This window comes from Brachypodium distachyon, chromosome 5 (assembly GCF_000005505.3).
Source record: "Brachypodium distachyon strain Bd21 chromosome 5, Brachypodium_distachyon_v3.0, whole genome shotgun sequence".
Taxonomy (NCBI): Eukaryota; Viridiplantae; Streptophyta; class Magnoliopsida; order Poales; family Poaceae; genus Brachypodium; species Brachypodium distachyon.
This window is the reverse complement of record NC_016135.3, coordinates 25,067,543-25,074,874: the sequence shown is the minus strand read 5'-3', so window position 1 is coordinate 25,074,874 and position 7,332 is coordinate 25,067,543. Positions and strand designations below refer to the sequence as shown.

Sequence of the window (7,332 nt, the reverse complement as noted above, 5' to 3'; positions counted from 1 at the left end):
TGTTGCAGAACCTTGCTTTTGTTCTGAGTGTGTAGGGATGTTGTAAGAGTTATATGAAAAGCTGGGAGCGCCTTCTAAGAGTGAGACCTTTTTTGCTGATTGTTACTTGTACTTTCTGTTCTCGTCAGGTAATTCACTTATAATTTTTCTGTTTTATACTAGGGGATAGATTTGACTTCTTTCCATAATGATCTCTATTTTTTGCAGGGCATGAATATTAATTTATTTTGACCTGTTATGGAAAGAGAATTACAAGCCACTAGTACTGAAACCTGAAAAGGGAGTCATGAAGATCCAAAGACTGGCAAGTTTTAGTATCAGGTTAGCATATGAACACGCCTTTCTTCCAACCTAATTTCTGCAATTCCAAGTGCAGATTACCCATAGTTCCACTTTCTTATGTATGATCATAGAATACGCAAAACTACTTCTAGAACTATAAAAGGAATGAAATGCAGCCAATTGATAGCATGTATTTTATTTTAAGTTTTGGAGAGCAGAACAGTTTCAGATATTAGGGTGGCTTTATTCAAAGCTGGAGTAGAAGGAATGACAATGATACCTAGAGTATATTTATGGCATTAAAACAAATGTTTGCTGGCATTCAAGTTTCATGCTGATTTAGCTTTAAAGGGTTACCTAAAAGGGGAACTTCTTTTGCTGTTAGTGCTTAAAATACAAGCATGGGCCCAACCATTATAAATATTGCCAAGTGAAGTTATTTATCATGCCTGCCTTTTATTAGGACTCTCTTTAAAGACTGTTGTCTTTGACCACATCAAACATTTAATCACATACTTGAAATCCTATTCCATTCCTTAAAGGAACACATAACATGCACACACACACAGAAGGCCTTATTAATAACATACTAATGTGAAAAGGTGTAGTAAAGTGTTTGATCCCCCAAAAGTCTAGGAGTGAGACATGGGGGCATAGCCATAATGTATTACTGCCAGTACATTCCCTCTCTAGGTCATACTATAATAACTGCAATCACTCTGATATCAATGCCATTCTGCTTTAAGAGATGCAGTTTGTTCACACAAAAATTTGGAATTGGCACTTGTACTTCGACCAACCCAAGAACAAAAGATACAAATATCAATCGTGTCCCGCATATCAATGTCAGTGTGGCATTATTAATTTTGTATGCCTCTGGAGACGATTCTTGCACATTTTATTATTCAGAATTGATTATCCATGGTGAGACGGCACCATGCTTAAGTGCCACACACTGTTAATCAAAGTTTCAAAGAAATATATGGTGTTAACTTTACTTGATGATAGTTTCTGCAATATTTCCTACTCCACCCGATCCAAAATAAGTGTCTTGGATTTAGTACAAAGTTAGTATAAGACACTTATTATGGATCGGAGGGAGTACAGTTCATTTGTGTATAACGTTCCATTGATTGTGACACTGACACATTAGCTAGGAGATCATGTCTATATATAAAGTAAGAGAGAACTGTTGGGAAGTTATTAGGATTGACTATTCATGATTGTGGCCCCCATGACAGTCATGCTAGGCAGGAAAGGCAGCCACACTTCTGTACTTCTGTAGTAGTTCATTATCAACAACGAAAAGAGGGATGTGTACTGATAGTTAGGAGCTACTTGTCATGCACGACATCCATGGATTAACTATATGGAAGGGAAGATGCCATGGTGTCCCAGAGGGATGGAAAAAAAAGAGAGACTAGTTTCACTTTCTAGATTTATTGCTTTCATCCATCATGGAATGCTTCGATTCTTGAAAGGGGGGTAAATTTATCCATTTGAACAAGTTGGTTGGTCTTGAAAGATGGAGATCATGGATATCACCATCATTGAGGCGTACGGTTATGGTTGGTTGGAGGTTTCTCTTTCTAAGAGATTGCTACGCGTAGCCTACCGCACACTTGCAATTCGTTGCCTGGAAATGTCCATTGCTATTTGCAAACCTTGCAAGGCAAGCTATGTAGATTATCATGCAATTAAAAGGGAAATTAGAGAAATAAAGCAAAAGTAGTATTAGTAAGTGCCAATCCATTTAATGACAAAGATAGCGTACATCTAGGTTGCTTAATACAGCACATGGCTCTAGACCCGCGGAGCACACCATAAATAGTTGTTCATTAATATTCTTAGGTAATTTGCTTGTTAATATATGGTACTCAATGAGCATAACATGGCATTTTAATGGAAAGTTCTGACCTAGAGTTTTATTGAGACAGTGTGCCACTGCTTCCTAGCCCGCAAATACTGTTGCCGTGTACAAATTGAATGTTTAGATAACTAGATATATCTTCACGGCATAACAATTAACTACACGCCACATAGTGCACCTATAATTGAGTAACTAAACACACATTGTGTAGCAAACAAGAGTCATACGTATAATTGAATAAGCAATTAACTACATGTCACATGGTAGATCCTAAGTGTTGAAGCATACAATTAAACCATTTCCAATGCCCAGTGTACTCTATGTGCACCATGGTTAATAAACGTATAGGAGGACCAAAAGAAAATCGAATGGGATCAATTAAGCATATCAGAGTAATCAATCTGCTAAATTTTAATGGCATCTGCAGATCTGTTCATGGGAATTGAGCTCCGGAAACATACTATCACCCTCGCAATACAACTGTATTCAAAATCTGTTGGTTTGACTCTTCGTATTACTGTTACATATCCGTGCATACTTTATGGTCAATTATGTGTAGTGGTATCAGTATTTTATGTTGGCATATGATATCTCTATTTCGATCCTTCCCCCTTTTCTAATTTTCATGCCAAAAACATTGCAAGAGAACAAAATAATTACTCAACATAGATAACCACTCCAATATTAAATGAAAAGGTGGGAGTGTATGCACGTACCCGCTGTAATTAGTAGGGTTTGCATGGTACATGCTCCTTTGCTTTACGTTAAACATGACCTTAATTTCCTTGCAAATTCTCTGCAAAAAAGTGTTCCTTGCAAATAATAGGAGTTTGTACATATGAAGATGTTATTTCTCCTATTCGCAAGTGATCTTGGCTGTCATTTTCTTATGCACAATTATATGCGTGTCTTTTTCAGATCATACATAATGTGCTGCATGAGCAAGCTACAGCTGGTGATTCGGTAAACTGCTCGCTTAGTTGATCTTATCAACCAATCTTCTGGAGCGCTAGTGCTTACCAATGTTGAACCATTCTTTTCTTCTGCAGAGGGGCTTGTACGTACTGGATCATTTTGTACTGAAACCCAATAACTAGCAGTAACATTTCGTCAGTCAGGTCTGCTTCTAGTAGCCCCTGGATCAATAAATTCGGATTTCTCTGCAGAATGTGGCAATTTATGTGTGGTAAATGGCTAAATGCTGTGTCCTTTTTAACGTTCATTCAGAAGCTGTTACACTTAAAAAGTTCCATCAATCATGATGCTGAAGTCAGCTGTAATGGCGTGAGAAGAAGGTTTTTTTTACAGGACATGTAGGAATGATTTCCAGACAAAGCTTAAATGGGAGGGAAGGAAAGGAAAGAGGCTGAAGCCTGAAGGGCCCTGCTGCACCGAACAAGAGCAAGGACAAGATCAAGATTTGAAGTCCTGGCATACGCCAGCAATTAACTTCCCAAAGCATACCCGGACAAGCAAGTAATTTTGTTCAGCGTCTCTTAAACGTCCGCAGTAACGCAAACTTTAGTTAGATTAACGCAAGCTTTAGTTAGATTGCCACATCGGTTCCTTCTTTTTAGGTTTGTCCTATTTGCTGTCGAAGGTAGCTTGAACTATGAAGGCTCAGGGAGCAAGGGGCACTCTCAGACCGGCAGTAACCGGCTGAAAACCAACCAAATTCAATTTTTCATTTAAATTTCAGTACACCTGTTTAAAGGTATGATCCCCCCCCCCCCCCCCCCCCCACCCCCCACCCCAACCAGTTTTTGAATCATCGGGCACTTGCTATACAAGTCTAGTACGTAAGTACGATTAAGACCCAGAGAGTAGAGTACCACCAAATCTACCAACCCATCCTGGTTGAGGCGGTAGCAGTTGACCCCCTCATAAATGGGAAGACCAAACACTACACGCACACACTAATCCTTTTATTTCCTCTTGCCATTTTGTTCTTCAGAGAAGAAGAAAGCAGCCAGCTAGAGGTAGCGTTAAACAAAGACCTTTGGATTCGACGACCCGGGCCGGGCGTCGCTGTCACCCGGTCCAGCGTCTCCTAATTGTGCGCCTGCGCCTGTCCCGTTGCTTCTTCAGCAGGCAGCAGGTCAGCTAGCTGGTGCTGGATCATGGCATGGCATGGCATGCATGCCACACATGCCTGGAGACTTGACTGACGCAATGTGACGAACGGCAGACGGCGCCGGCCAGCGATATGCCTTGCTGGCGCCGGAGGTCGCTGCATGATGAGATGGGTGAAGCCGTGAAGCCATGCAAGTATGCAACCGGTTACCGGCCGGGGCAAACAAGACTGCGATGATTCCGGAAGCAGCGTACGTACTTCGATGGGCGATGGGGCATGTAAGCAGCCAGCGGCCGGGCAGCTTTTCCCTTGCGGATTGATGGTAGTAATGTTCTTCGTTGGTTTTTGCTCCGTGGATGCTTACGAGTTTGCTCCGTGATGGTGGTGTGATCGACCGGGTCTGGGTCGACTGGGACTGATCAGCGACCGGTTGACCACTGTGCTTGGCGTGCTCCGCGGGGAAGAAGACGGCGTGCTTCGGTCCACGTACGGCAGGCACCAGGAGCGCGATGGGAAAGAAATCACATACTGTATGTTCGATCTTACTACTCTCTCGGTTTCAATCTGCACGGATTATAAATTTGTTGATTGTCAAACTTTTTAGAGTTTGATTCAGTTTATATAGTAGCAAATATTATCAACATATACACTGTTAACTCAAGATCTCATATCCCCGAAAAAAAAACTCAAGATCTCATATACTCCCCCTTTTCTAAATTCTTGTCGTTGTTTTTAATACAAATTTGAACTAAAATAATGACAAGAAATTAGGAACGGAGGGAGTATTTCACAATGGATCTAATGATTTTCATTTGTGAACATAGATGTTAATATTTTTTTGCTATATAAGATTGATCAAATTTTTAAAATTTGACAGTCATCGAAAGTTACAAAGTCTTTACATCTTGGGACGAATGGAGTACTACTTAGCTGTCCGTTGTTATCCGTTGATGCATTTACGACACAGCAGCATTAGACTCAAGGTTGACCTACCGATGGATTAGCCATTGATCATGTCAAATGCATTGACCTCTTCCGGTCGAAGCAAGCCATTAAAGGAGTACATGCGGTTGAAGTCCAGTATGGGAGTCTCCGGAGTAATGCTTCAAACGACGTCTTTTTCAAAGCGAGGTCAATGCATGCATGTTACGGTGGATCAATTTATCCCCATTTGAACGGGTCATCTCATCAGGAGCTACAACCTAGTACCTCTAATCAAGAGTCAAAAAAAGAGAGGCACTTCGGCTCACCCAAAATCTGCAAATCCAGCTTCATGTTTAGTTGCACGCTCTAGCTATTTTTTTTTTTTTTTAGGGGAAGTTGCACGCTCTAGCTATGAGGATGAGTAGGTAGCTGATGAGGGAAGATGCCACCGGTCGAGGAAAGAAGATGCCACGCGCCACAGGTGGAGCCTTTGTCACTGTAGGTGGTTGGAGACGATTAACCGTTAAGAACATTTTTAGCAAGAGCCCTTAAAACAGGGTCCCTAAACAAAGTCTTTAGGGACTCTTCTCAAATTTTAAGGTCCCTAAAATTACAAGTGTCTTCATCAGTAGCCCTTGTTCCACATCCCCTATTCTATTTATGACATGTGGGATCTACTTGTCAATGAGTTAACTTTTGTTTTCCTGAGGGGTGAGTTGGAGAACGATTCTGGCTAGGAGGGCTATACGGCGACGCTAGGGTTTGGCTTCAATTCGATTCCGGCCACGAGCAACAATGGCAGTGGCGCGAGCCCTAGCCGGTCGCCGTATCTACCTGCTGTGAAGAGGTGGAGCGGAACAAAACAGGGTGGAGGCCAGGCAACCGATCTGGTCAGCTCCCTAATCCGGCCAAGTTGGGGTTCCCAGCGGCAATCGTGGGTAATGTATAGCAACTTTGAAAATTGCGAAGTGGGGATCCAGAGAAACATCGTATCGTACCGGGTTTGCTATCCACACAGAATACGGTGTATTTGACTTGGCTTCGCGCACAGCAAGCCGCAGCACGCTACCATGCATGGGCGTACACGAACCGAAGTTGCGGATCAGAATTGGCACGTGCTGTAGCTAGTACCGGCTAGCACGGATGGCGCGCGCGGGCCGGGTAGCCGCCGGCCGGCCACCGGAATAATCTCTGACGGTGGGCCCCCGTCTCACCGCCGCGGCGCCGTCGCGGCCTCGTGGGGGCCGGCCTGGAGGTGGCGCCACGGCGGCCATGCGTTGCGTTGGCCGTTGGGGTGGATGATCGATCCCATTTCCCATGCGAGGGAGGCATGAAAGTAGTAAATGCTGCGCGCCCGCTATTGCCCGGCCCAGCCCTTCTCTGTCGATCTCCTGTGTGGGGCGGCCGGGGGTTGTGGAGTCCACCTCACGCGGTGACGCTCAGAGACCATTCAATGCAGTGAGAACTGTGAGAGAGAGACAGAGAGCCGCAACGCAAGCGCGTCTCCAGCTCATCGGCGGCAATGCTAGCTAGCTTGCTCTGCTGCGCGCCGTTCCTTCCGGCCGGCCCGCATGTACAGTACTACACGACACGCCCCCTCGTGGCCTCTCGTGCTTCTCTTCTCATCCCACTGTTGACTTGAGAGACCAACTCCTGGCCGGCCGGCCGTATAGGATTACTCGATCGGCCAAGCTGGCCGTAAGATTTTACTAACGGGATTCACCGTTTGCATGCATGCACGTACTTTGAGCATGCATGCCACCACGACCGACCGATCCTGGTCTCTAGCAGTGATACGCTCAACTATCGCTACACACACGCCATGCTAATTAACCGCGGTCCGGCACGTCCGTACGTGCAAATTTCGAATTCAGGCTAAGCTAGATCGAGGCTTAATAATTAAGACATTTTTATACAAATTCATGTCACTTATTTTGAGAGTAGGCAGTATATATATCTGCTTGTCATACCTACGTTCGTTTTTTTTCGTCCTATGTTTGTTTCAGAGATCGATCGATCTTCTCCATGTCAGCGAGCTAAAAAAGCACACGGATTCGGAACGAGGAAGTAGCAGTGGGTCATGTATATATGTGCGCTAGCTACAGGAGCACGTACGGAACGAGAAGAAGAAGGCATGCATGTCGATCGATGGATCGATTTCCATGCATGCATGTCTCAGTAA

The 7,332-nt window shown here is 44.0% G+C and overlaps 1 long non-coding RNA gene across 1 annotated transcript; it reads left to right on the top strand.

Annotated features, from left to right (window-relative positions):
- Window positions 1–137: 137 nt before the first annotated feature.
- LOC104585436 lies at window positions 138–3,871 on the top strand. Its single transcript, XR_733249.3, has 3 exons — window positions 138–321; window positions 3,071–3,115; window positions 3,202–3,871. It is a non-coding gene; the product is annotated as an uncharacterized LOC104585436 (long non-coding RNA).
- Window positions 3,872–7,332: the final 3,461 nt, after the last annotated feature.